At 35.3% G+C, this 13,862-nt stretch overlaps 1 protein-coding gene across 3 annotated transcripts in view; it reads left to right on the top strand.

Moving 5' to 3' along the window:
• Positions 1 to 13,862, top strand: part of LOC131539678 (potassium voltage-gated channel subfamily A member 1) — a 35,620-nt gene that overhangs the window by 15,292 nt on the left and 6,466 nt on the right. For 2 of the 3 annotated variants that reach the window (XM_058774365.1, XM_058774366.1), the window contains one exon: positions 431 to 496. The exons of the other annotated variant lie outside the window; for it this stretch is intronic. The gene's annotated coding sequence lies outside the window, so the exon portion shown is untranslated. The remainder of the gene's footprint in view (positions 1 to 430; positions 497 to 13,862) is intronic. 3 annotated transcript variants of the gene reach the window in all.

Here is a 13,862-nt window from a genome sequence, read left to right as displayed (position 1 = left end):
GAGTCACACATTTTAAAACACATGCTCTGTGCATCCATAGAAAACAAGCTCAAGTATCATTTATCCTTTCCTTCTAAGGTGCATGCATACTTTTTGGCATCCAGACGTCTGGACCTTGCAGGGTCATAATCCATTCTTGACATAACAACACAAGTACCTCATGAGCCGCAGACACACTTGAATTATTCAGGGAAACTGAGCTCAGCTGCTTACAGAAACAAATGAGTGTGTTTGATCAAGGAATCTGATATGCTGATCTAGATTACTTAACATGATGCTGATATTCAACATCAAATATGATGGTTTATAATTTTCACTATAAAAAAATTACTTTTATTTTTATATCAAATGCAGGATGTACTGGTTATATAAGTGGAAAAAGCATATAAAAGCAGAAAGACTAATGAAGCGAGTGTTGTGTCTCTATCAGGTTAAATGACGGTGTAATAATTCCCAGAGGCAGTGAGGGGGATGAGGAAAACAACTTCCTATTAAGGTCAGTTTAATACCCAAGAGGTTACTTTTTCAGCTATTTAGGTTACTTGTTTTATCAGGAATGAGTAATTATTATTCATTACAATAGCAATAATTATTATTGTAACTATTATTGGTTTTTAAAGACCCCTTAATTCAAAAGGAGTTTGTTTTGTCACTTATTCCATGTATGCCACTGATGAGAACCAATACTGGTATATGATCCATTTCTTTGCTGTGAATCAAAAACATGCACATCAATATTATGATAATCAGAATTTGACAATATTTATATTAGTATTGAGTCCTATAAATGCTTCAATCTGATTGTCCAATTAAGTTTAAAACATTCTGATTTCCCAAATTTTGATTCCCATCACTGGTTATGCTTGTTTTAATCAGTGTTGCATGTAAACACCTTATTTATACAAATCCACTGAAATGAGTTAAATGTACATGCTCAGTCCACAAGGAATTGTGAGTGCTAACATATTCTTAACTGTAGGCTAGGTTACTAGGAATGGTAACTTTCTGGAGTGACATTTTTAAATTTAATTAATTATTGATAATTATTATAGAAATGACTGTTAGACATGCTGAGATGCGAGCAGCTATTGTCGGATCATCAGGATGGAATGAGAAGTAGAGTTGAATGTCATCAGCTGAGCAATGATATGAAAAGCAATGTTTCTGAATGACAGAACCTAGTGATGCAATGTAGACACAAAAGAGAAGTGGTCAAAGAACTGAGCCCTGAGGCACCCCAGTAGCTAGATGTTGTGACTTGGACACCTCACCCTTCCAAGATACCTTTAAGGACATATCTGAGAGGTAAGACTTGAACCACTGGAGTGCGGTTCCTGAGATGCCCTTCGCCAAGAGGTTTGACAGGAGTGTCTGGTGGTTAACTGTGTCAATCCAATGGACAGATCCAGCAAGATAAGTATTCAATATTTGGAAGCCACTCTTGCCAGTCTTAGGGCTTCAACAACCGAGAGCAGCGCGGTCTTGGTTGAATGTCCACTTCTGAAGCCAGACTGGTTGCTGTCCAGGAGGTTGTTCTGTGTGAGAAGGGTAGAGACTTGGTTGAACACAATTGTTAAGAGTGGGTTTCTTAAGTAGTGGGGTCCAAGTCTGTTTAAATACTAAAGGAAAGACACCAGTGTGAAGGGATGCGGACAGATAATGAGCTTCTACTCACCCCACCCCTCGCTTCTGTTTTTTTTATTTTATTTTTTTTCCGTGTGTATTTGGTGGCGCATTACCATCAAAAACAAAACTAATCCACTGTGTCCTCAGTGGCTCTGATGTCGGGAGAAAATGAAGACTCTTATGTTCACTTTTACACCCAACTACAAAACACCTGCATTGCTTACTAAACATTGTTGTCACTACAGCTGCTCGAGTGTGGAGAAAATGGCAGACAGCATACAACTGGCTGTGGGTGGAAATATGGGGTGCGTCTCAATCAGCTCCCTTGTTCAGTAGTCAGAGGCACTGATAAGGGAGTCGCCCATTTGTCTCAATCGCAAAATCCTTCCAGTGCACTGGAACATTTGCTCCCAGAAAAATCCCACAATGCATCGCAAATTCTAGGGAGCATCGGCACTCACTATGCTCCCTTACCAGAAATAACGTCACATTTCTGAAGCACAAAGCATAAACCACACAAGCAAATTTGCTAAATATAATGACACGCAATAGAAGATTAGATAGAAGACAATCTAATCTAAGACAACTACCGTATTGACCCGAATGTAAGACGACCCTGATTATAAGACGGACCCCCCATTTTCCATATGTACCTTTTGGAAAAGGCTTTTGTTTTTCTTGTGTTTTATTAAGAAAAAACATTTTTTCTTAAATTATTTTCAATATTGCATGTTTTTTTCCTATTTTAATTTTTGTTTTGAATGTATGGTAAATTCTGGTAAAATGTACCATCAATCACTTTTAAAATATACACTTTTTTTATATACCATAAAATAGCAGGTAGCCCATCTGAATTATATAACAATTAGGCTATTCAACTCATAGTAGCCTACCAAAATTTCATTATCAGTAGAAGTGAAATCTTATTGTAGTCTTCAAATCTGGGTAGGCTACTGTCTTACATTTTAAAATCACTTACAGAGGAAGTTGTTCCCATCAGGCTAACATGACAGTCACGATTCACGATTTTTGTTTTCACTCGCGATCTTCTAACATTATTACAACACACATTACATTACGTATTTCTTGGCACACTCATTTTATGTGTATTTGGCACCACCTATTGTTGTGGGTGTATTATTGACATGTCAAAGTCTTAGCAGTGACTTACCAGAACTTATCAGTGACCGAATTCGTGTACACGATCTACTGAATCACAAACTCGGGTGCTTGGGAGCTGATTTAGATGCATCCATGGTAATACATGACGAGGCCTAGGCAGTATGACAACATACTGCTCAGAAAATCAAAAATCAAATCAAATCACTTTTATTGTCACATCACCAACATTTCATTTCAACAACGTGTGCCGTGGTGAGTGAAAAGCTTGGGAGTGTGCTCCAGACAGTGCAGAATACAATTGACACATTTAACAAATAACAAATACACATTTACAATACACGTTTAACAAATAACATTATACACGTTTAGACACTTTACAAATAACAGTATACTTTTATATACAGTATATACACTAAATAAAACAATAATATACAAACATAATACACATAATACACAAATGTACACAGAGTGGTTGTAGATGTAATGGTTGGTAAATAGATGTTGTCAGAGTATTATTGTGTTAAAGTGCAGTGTGCATGCTACATTGAAGTCCAGTTGGTAAAATTTGTGGTGGTGGTGGAGTTAAAGTGCATGGTGAGTGATATGGACAGAGAGGTGTGCTGTGTAAGTGTCAGTTCTGAGTGTTCAGCAGCCTGATAGTCTGAGGGAAAATGATTTGATAATTGAGACTGTTTAGGTTTTTTTTTTTGGAGATTAAAAAAAAAAGAAGTGAATTGATTTTTTTAATTGTAAGGTGGTTGTGTCCACACACTAAGACACATTTATATGCAAACACCACGAAAAAGTGAATTTAGCATCTCACGTTCCCTTTAAGGTTATTGTGAGGTTTTAGGCTGATAACTTTTTGAGCAATTTTGCCGGGCAACTTTTTTTGAGCAAAATTTTTTACAAATTTCTATCTGGTAACAAATTTCTGTCTGGTTATTTTAGATCAGTCGTGGGCCCTGTGTCTCACCTGGTTGCCCGCTGATGGCAATATTGCTCAAAAAGTTGCCCAGTGTATCATCAGCCTTACTGTAGCAGTCATAATATATGTGAGAGAATACAACCCTGTGAAAACAACACACGGATAAAGACCAAGACCAAACTTAGATTTGACAGCCTATTAAAATCCTTTCCATTCTTCACAATACAGTTAGCTATGAATTGAACTGCACAAAATCTACACATTGTGTGTGCAACAGATTTAATACAGTAACATGTTTTATTCAGAGCCACACAACAAACATTGAAATAAGAAAGTTTAAAATGTGAATTATGCACATACAATTGCCCCAAATTCCCATTATTTTAAATATATTACTCTGAGGTTTTAATATTAATATTAATTAATTACTATATTATTATTATTATTACATATTATTATTGTTGTTGTTTTATATATATATATATATATATATATATATATATATATATATATATATATATATATATATATATAGTGATTATATACATCTAGGATGTTTCTCTGCCTACAGCCCGATATGCTTTTAATATATTACTCTGAGGTTTAATTATTATTATTATTATTTTATTCATTATTTTTTAATTATTCTTTTATTTATTTTATTCTCAATTATTATTTTCAATGAATTCTCATTTGTGTGTTAAACTATTATTATTATTATTATTTAATATATATATATATATATATATTGTGATTATATCCATCCAGGATGTTTCTCTGCCTACAGCCCGAGATTCTGGGATAGGCTCCAGAATCATAGAGTACATAGGTTGATCTAGAATAAATGGATGGATGGATAATAACATAAATCAACAAATCTTAACAATCCATAATCTTCTAACATTTTATGCACAGTATTATTTGTAATTTTTTGTTTGATTTTGGGGTGAAATGTGCCTTGCATGTTATAAGCATTTTTTTTTTTATGTTTCAGAATATGTACCCCAAAATCCCTGATAATGGAATATTAAGGAACATAACTGATTATTTTAGAACACTTTTTTGTTGTTTGACTCAAAACATTGTGGTTGAGTAAGAGTCCAGTGTGAATAATGTCATGCTGTGATACGACACAAGCCCACTCCACTTAAGTCCACCCACATACTGTACAGCACAGCAATCACACAAAACACTTGAACAAGCTCTTCTGACTGCATGTACCAAAACACATACAAGCACATACAACATCTTAAAACACAAACAAAGCTTATTTATATCACATACCTAATAGTCACAAACCAACCTCTAAAGTTGGGCTCCTGACAACATGTTGTTTTCCCTGGATAGAGAACACACGTGTTACCCTTTCAAGCAGAGATTATCCACAATAACGCACATCATCATCTATGTGCAGTACACACCACACATGAAATATTGTCTCTCTCTCATTCATACACACTCCCTCACACGTATACAGTATACATGTAATTCTGTGAGGGTTTAGGGTTTTAGTATTTACACGTATAACTAGCTCAGTATAAAAGCAATACAATGTCTATGCAACAATAGGATGTCTATGTCCCCATTTAAATAGCTAAGTAAACGTGTACTGTATATATGATTAAAAAAAGGGGGGGATTTATTTTATCAGTGTATTTATTTATGTTTTACTGGTTGGTTGGTTGGTTGGTTGGTTTATTTAATCACTACTTATGATAATTGATATGATACATGATCATTTCATGATACTGAAGTTCATTTTTGTTTTGAAGGGCTCTCAACAGTGTGAATTGTCCTGTCGACTGCTACAGATTGATCAGTCACATGGTATTTATAGAGTAGCTCCAAAAAACAAAACAAAAGGGGGGCTGTATTCACCAGCTGAGCAACTCTTCCCAGATGAATGGGAAAGCTGGTGGATAGCCTTTCAAAGTATTATAGACCGTCTTTCGGATGAGACGTTAAACCAAGGTCCTGACTCTCTGTGGTCATTAAAAATCCCATGACACTCATCGTAAAGAGTAGGGGTGTAACCCCGGTGTCCTGGCCAAATTCCCTCCACTGGCCCTTGTCAATCATGGCTTCCCAATAATCCCCATCCACTTGATTGGCTCTACAACACTCTCTCCTCTCCACCTGTAGCTGGTGTGTGGTGAGCGCACTGGCGCCGTTGTCCTGTGGCTGCCGTCGCATCATCCAAGTGGATGCTGCACACTGGTGGTGGTTGAGGAGAGACCCCCACATGATTGTAAAGCGCTTTGGGTGTATTGCAATACACAATAAAGCGCTATATAAATGCCTCATTCATTCATTCCTGAAATCAAGTATTGTCCAGCCTTTGAACTCGGCATGGACAGAAAAAAACACATACCATGATTTCATTGTATTACAATTCATCCCAAAGACATTCAATAGAAGTAGTTTAGGCCATATAATGTAGATCATGTGCAAATGTTTTTCCTAAAGTCACGTCAATATATACTGACCTCAGTCGTGCATCCCAAAGAGGTGAATTTCGACCATTCCATTGGAGATTTCCCATAAAGCTGCCTTTAATCTGCTTTGCATCGTTAAATGGAGGTTACATTAATGCTGCAGAGTCCAGGGAAAATAAGTCGATGTGGACGCTGCCATTTCAATCTTAATATAGATTACACAGCTCATCTGCCTTCCATAGGCGCATGTAGGCGGCAGTAGTTGCTTGGCAGAGCCAGAGCACTCTGAATCATATTCATATCAAATGACTTTTTTTTTTCTACAGTCTTCTCAAAAGAAGTTTTGTGTCCACCATAGTAACAAAGTCATGAAAATACATAAATGAGAGGACACTATTCATTGTCCACTCACATAGACAGCATACTTCAGCTGGCAAACTTATAGTGGAGTTTACAGTTGAAGCAGATAGAGATATGTGACCCTGGACCACAAAACCAGTCACAAGTAGCACAGGTATATTTGTAGCAATAGCCAAAAATACATTGTATGGGTCAAAATCATCGATTTTTCTTTTATGCCAAAAATCATTAGGATATTAAGAAAAGATCATGTTCCATGAGGATATTTTGTAAAATTCCCACCATAAATGTATCAAAACTTTTTGATAATTTAGATTATTATTATTATTTTTTTGCACCCCTCAGATTCCAGATTTTCAAATAGTTGCATCTCGGCCAAATATTGTCTTTTCCTAACAAATGTTTCTAACAAACATACACCAAGCTTATTTATTCAGCTTTTAGATGATGTACAAATCTCAATTTCGAAAAATGGACCCTTATGACTGGTTTTATGGTCCAGGGTCAGGTATGGGACTATTGGGAAACAAGATTTGAAGAGTTGTATAGTGCCACCTAGTGAATATAGTCAAAACTTCAGTAGACAATGTACAATGGATTCAGATATTAAATAGATATTAAAAATATTTGTTAGTAAAACAGAAAGATTAATTAATGTGTGTGCACATTTGAATGGAATCAGTTGTTTTCATTTGAAGAATATAAAGATAGCCTATTTACTTTAAATAACATGTTTAGTTGTTTATAGCAAATCCTTGCCTATATCTACTTAACTCTGACTAGCTAGCTACTACTACTACTCACTTAATTATTATGAGAATAAATATTTATTCATTTACTTATTTGTAATTATTTTTAAGATACAAAAGGTTGTCAATTTGTTATGCAACAAAAAGTGCTAATCATCAAAAATAAATTGAAAAATAATAAAAAAAGGAGGAAAAAGTATTTTGGACAACAGTGGCATCTCTCATATGGAAGGACTATGTGTAGATTAGCTGTCATGTTCATAAAATGTCAACACAACATGCAGTATGCAAATATGCAAACCAGTATATACATAAAAATCTGGTCCACTGTGCTACTTATTATCTGTAAACCATCTGAAGACAAGCACGGCCCCAACAGTTCATGTTCTTATTCAACCTCAAACCTTACAAACATAACTTGCTCCAGGCAGACTGTTAAAAACCTGTATACCTAACTTCTGGAATGTTTTGTTATGTCAGATAATCAGATTGGATGTTGTGATTTCACACATAGCCTGTGGGTGGTCCCTTGGTTGACTATCTGATGCTGAAAAGTGGGCAAAAAAAAACCCCCCACAGACATTTCATGCAGCGTTTTTGCATGTCGTTTTTTTTGTTGTTGTTTTTTTTTGTTTTTTTTTTTACAGCATGGCAGTAAAAGAAAGCAAATAATCTCATACAATGTTCTACATGTTCTACATCTATATGTTTTACACATATTTAGAGTTGGCTGCATTCATCAAGATAAAAAATTCAACCCTGTTATTGTAAGAAATTATTATGACCTAACAAATAATTTTATTTAATTTAAGGCAAATAAACATTTATTAACAAATACCAATCAAAATTAAGTCACAAACTCGCTAACCCCTACTGAGTGAGTTTAATTTAATCTGTTATTTATACTGGCACATATTTTTTAAATGTGTCTACTTCATTTCTAGAGGTGTTCCTCAGGGTTTGGTTCTCAGTCCACTTCTCTTTTTAAAGTATATGCTTCCAATGCCAGATTATTTGGCAGCATGTCTTAAATTTCAAATGTAAGTGACACCCAAGTCTAAATTAGGTATGTTTACATGCACTAATTTTCCTCGGTTGGAATGAATCCAATCCAATTTAAGATTCTGAAAGTTCTGTTTATATGAACCCTAAACATTGCAATCCAATTCACATTTTCTTTTACATGTGCATTACACCTATTCCAAACCAACTTTAATACATGCTTAATGCTTTATCACTGCATAAACATGAGCACATTCATATGATTTTCGTATGAAAACATATGCATCATGGCACAGTGCATGTGCCCAGGGTATTTGTGAATCCAAGAAAATATTCAGATTTAAGCATTTACATGCTTATTTTTACCTGTTGATCTAATTATTTTAAGTGTACACCACCCTTTTCAATCCAATTGAAATTTCATTCGATGAATTTCAGTCGTAATGCTTGAGGTGTTTACATGAAAGCATTCAAACTCTGAAGTTTTAATTTATTTACATTAAATTTTTTATTTATTTACACTCTTTTTTGGGAGGAGTTTCAGGCCTTTTTTTACTCTATTGATGGAAAGTGCCAAGAGCTCGGGATGCTATGGGCTTTGGTGGACATGTGGCTTCTGTGTTGTCAGAGTGTTTATGTGCATGTATCCACTGAAGCAGTGTAAACTAACTAGAATACTCAGTGAAGCAGAATTTGACCACAAGAGTCTCATGGGAGAGAGAGAGAGGGAAAACTGTATATTTTTACCTGTGTGATGTAGATATTTTTGACCCATTTATATTAAAACCTGAGATTGTTTACAATTAACGTAAAAGAGGCACTTAAATAGAATCAAAACTGACCATATTATTTTGTCTTCGTGTATGGTCTGAAACTGTTTCGCCAGTGATGTAGCAAAGGCCTTGTTGCTGTATCATGACGATGTCATTTTTGTAGTTACATGTCTTCAGTGCAAATATTGTGAGAATTTCTTCAATCATAGTTTCCAACACCTATTGTAGATTATAGACTTAAAAGCACTCACCTTTCTCTGCTTGTGACACATGAGCAGTGCTTCACAGAGGCCCCCTCTGGCAGCTGGAACAGCTGTCCTCATTCTGAAGCAAGGGATTTCTCTTCCTGTGAAGATGAATGAGATGACAGTGTGTGAGAACATTGTTTTCTTCAAACTCAGTGACCTGAGAGCAAGTGAATAAAAGAGAAACACGTTACAGTACTATTGTGTGGGCCTGCATGGGTTGCTTTCATGTAGAATAATATTTGTGAAAAAGGATTTGATGTAAAATAGGATAACACTCATAAAGTGCATAAAACACAATGTGATTATAATCGCTAGAAAGGACTATTAATAAATGGCGAAATAGGGCCTGTGATTTTTATTTTATTTTTCTTTCTTGAAAGGAGGTGCTAAATCTTACAGAACATATTGGTCACCAAACACAAGAGGTACTACAGTGGTAGCCAAAATTATTATAACACTAGTATTTTTTACTAGCTAAAAAGTCAGTTATTTCTATCTTTTGCTGTTGTGTGTCAGTAGGAAATATCAGTTTACATTTCCAAACATTCATTTTGCCATTAATTGTAATAATCCAGTGAGATTTTTCTTTGCACAAGGAGTCTGACAACAGCCAATGCTCCACACAGAGATCTGATCTGATCATCATCCAGTCTGTCGGGAATGATATGAAGAAACAGAACAAACTGAGACAGACTAAATCCAGAACTGTGGCATAAAAAAAACAAAAAAAACAAACATTTTTTATCTTGTGAAAATACTAGTGTTCTAATAATTTTGGCCAGCACTGATATTTCAAAGTGATACAGGTAATCACCAGTACCTGTCAGGTACAAACCCAAATATACTCTGACTTTTGGGATCCCACTGAAACCTTAAAAAATGTCACAGGGTTGCCACTTTCTCACTAGAATCTTTATTCTGTATTGACTAGTCAAAAGTTAATGTCAATCCAATGAGTGAATAGATAGATAGATACCTCAAATTTGTTTTTACAATAACTTGAACCACTTTCAGCCTTTTTTGGAATAGCTGAATTTGGAAACACTAATTTTTTTAAAGAAATCAATCAGTAAAGGTATGATGGAAACAGCAGTTTTTTTAAAATCTAAGGGTCAGTGAGAGGGTATAAAATGTTAATTAAGATTTTTACATCTCCTGAAGAAAATGAAAGTGGTTGTTCTTTTTTCCTGTTTAAAACACTAAGCCTGAGCACAAATGCTGCAGGATAAGCAGTAAAAATTAAATACTTAGGTTCTAGGGGTTTCTTCAAACCACAAATCCATGTGCAATTCTAATTGTGTAGCTTAACCAATCAAAGATGGACCCATGAAAGTATTTCAGATAAAGTAATAAATGAGGAAAAGGACTGGCCATAAATAAGAACATGAGGCATGTAGCTGCATGCAGGAGAAGATCATAAGTATATCAGTGAGTGACTGGGGTGTACAAGTGTGTCCTCGATGGATCGGGCTCACAGGCCTTCAGCATATGCTGTGCAGGATTACACTGATCCAAATTAATACTTAAGACCAAGGCATCATTCATAACTACAGCCACCATCTGGCACCACTGCCCACCCGACCAGCCCATCAGATTAACTTTGAGGAAGATTCTAAGAGCGGGTGTGTGCCACACGCCTCTAATACTTCAGATGGGTTAGCATCAGTGTGTGCTGCTCGGGTGGCTTCATGACACACCCATGACTAAGTGCTGCAGGGAATGAAATTATTTTCTTATGAAATTAACTCCACATGAAGCCAAAACTCAGGAACTCATAGATGCCATGCAAAAAAAAACATAAAACTAATCTGGGGAAGGGATCTCCAAAGAGAGACACCTCTCTCCGTGCTCATTTACGACCCCATTCTCCCCCTGCCCTGTCTACCTCTCTCTCTTTCCCCCCAAAAGATTTACTCAAAGTTCATTAAGAATAGGTATACCTATCATATATCTTGTGAACCCGTTGTTTTTCACCTTCATGTTTGGTATCATTTTAAAGGTCTCAATTTCACAGTAGTCACTTGTATTATGAGAAATATTGAAAACTTAAGTTAACTCTGTACTTCTGTTGTGAGCGGTCTCCTTTCAAAATCTGATAAACATTGCCGATGTGACCATTTGGGTGTGTGAGAGCAGCTCCTACAGAGGCTTCTCATCATACAGATGGTAATCTGTTTTGGGTCCGAGAATAAATATTTATGGCCCTTTTGTTCTGGTAGTATTTAAGGGAAAGTTGCAAATCAGTCATTGCGATTCTGTAGCCAGATCAGCCCGTAGTGTTGAATGTATTGCATATGCTCCATACTATGTATCTTCCTGAAGTCAGGTAAACATTTTAGTCTTAGATGCATCTTTGAACAACTGATGTTATGTATTTTCTTATTTTTGAATTGGCTTCTTATTGTTCAATTATGTAATACGACTTTACCTGACTAATAATAAATTGTTATATTTGATTTATTCTGATCTCTTCTGAAATAATTTTTTTCCCAGTAGATTAGAGTTGTAGTCTAGCGTTTCCACAAATCTGCGTCCAGGACAAGATCATACTTAAGTACCAATGAATGAAGCGGGGGCTCGTCATTAGGGATCTTCTGATTTCTGTCTGTCACTGACTTAACAAGTTAAAGTTTTCGTGATTATAGAAAAAATACACTTTTTATTATGTGCCAGCAGGGTGCAGCCTATTTAAAGGTATTATAATCACCCTGTACCCTCTAAGTAAGATCAACTGGCGAGTTTGTGCCGTGCGTTCACAGTTGGCCGAGTGAATTGCTAAGTGACACTAGGTCGCTAATGAATTAATAATTGAAAGTATGGGATTTCCAGAATAATCAAATATCTAGATTAATATACATTCGATGTCTGTGATCAGTTTTTAATGATAGATATTGTCTAAATTTAATGATCACTTGGAATTGGAGTCAGATTGAACACGGAGCTAGACTAAAATTGAAACTAAATCCAGATAAATTCAGAGGCGCAAGTAAAAGACCGAACATGCATTAAACCTTCGACCAGGCCGCTGGATTCCACTGTTTGGGCTAGCAGGTGGATCCTTACAGTGCTTTAATTGTATACATCTGTCATACAATTGCGCTGATCTGCACTGACAGGAGTCATCACATAGCCTGTTGAATGGGTCAAAGCTCAGAGTGGGCACTGTATTGTTAAGTCTTACACTGCAAAAGATATTTTCAAAATATCAATACATTACAGTTTTTTTCAATTGCTAGCAAGCATTGTTCAATACTGAAGCCACATTTTCAAGACTGTTCATACAGTCTGTATTACCAACACTAATCTTGACCAAATAGTTGATCTCACCTCCAAAACTCACTCAGACCAACAAAACACTTCATATAGGTCTCAAAATGAGCTTGTTTCATCATAACACTGGCAAGAATTCTCATTCAAAAAACATATATTTCATTCATAACACACTGATTTAAAAAAAAAAAAAAACACTAAAAACAGGGAGCATTATATAAACTATGAACTTTTATCTTTGAAGTTTGAATGATTTGTCATAAATATTTCTTTATTGGATAAGAATAACATCTTTTCATTTTACTAACTGTATTACAGCACAAAGAATGAATGAGAAAAGCAGCATTTTCCCCCTATATCGTTACATACCAAAAAACAAAAACCCATCAACATTTACAAAATTTACATGTGAAAAATAAAAACATAAAAATAAATATAAAAAGATGAGAAAAAAAAAAAAAAAAAATATATATATATATATATATATATATATATATATATTAGGTGTCAACGTTAACGCATGCGATTAATGACAATTTTTTTAACGCGTTAATATCTTTTTAACGCAGATTAATCGTTTGATATGGTTTGACCCCAACTTCTTCCCGTCATCGCAGCGTGGAAGGTTATCTATGTGTGATGAGGGTACAGCACCAGTGTTGCCAGAGTAACGATAGCGGCACAAGTGGTTTAGTTTGAAAATACGGTTTGCGTTTTTTTGGGCTACTTTTATAATGTACCGCGGCCACCCAAAGTGTATATAGACAAATAAAAATTTAAATAGATCATTTTACTAATGTGTATTATACTTGGAATGTATACCTGGCAACTTAAGAACGGAGAGACAGTAACATCACAAACAACGTGAGTTTCAGCAGAGCATACATGTTAAGGCTTTTACACAGCAGATATAAACATGACAACAGCCACTATAGATTATATAAGATAATAAACACACAATTACGATAGATATGGTCTGTATGTGATTTTCTTGAGAATGTGTACATCTGAAATGCTAATTTGTGCAGCGATATAAAAGGCTATAAATAGCATATTTTAACAACAATAAACAACCAAATTCCACATGTGATCGCAAAATGAAGTTATTACAAACACTTCGATGGTGGTTTGAAGTGAGTTGAGAAAAAGTGTACTATTAATCTATTAATTGTCTTATGAAGCATGTTAGCTCTAATACAGCTGCAGAACAGGTCCAGTTCTTCTTCATAATGCATTTTGTCATAATACTTCACGTAAGGTCGCAAGAAATGTTTTGTTGTATTTATTTAGAAATACTTTTGATAATAGTTGGGTAAATGTATACTGGGATTGAAGCGATGTGGCTTGGT

The sequence above is a fragment of the Onychostoma macrolepis genome, chromosome 04 (genome assembly GCF_012432095.1).
Source record: "Onychostoma macrolepis isolate SWU-2019 chromosome 04, ASM1243209v1, whole genome shotgun sequence".
NCBI lineage: Eukaryota > Metazoa > Chordata > Actinopteri > Cypriniformes > Cyprinidae > Onychostoma > Onychostoma macrolepis.
This window is presented reverse-complemented; position numbering and strand designations above follow the sequence as displayed.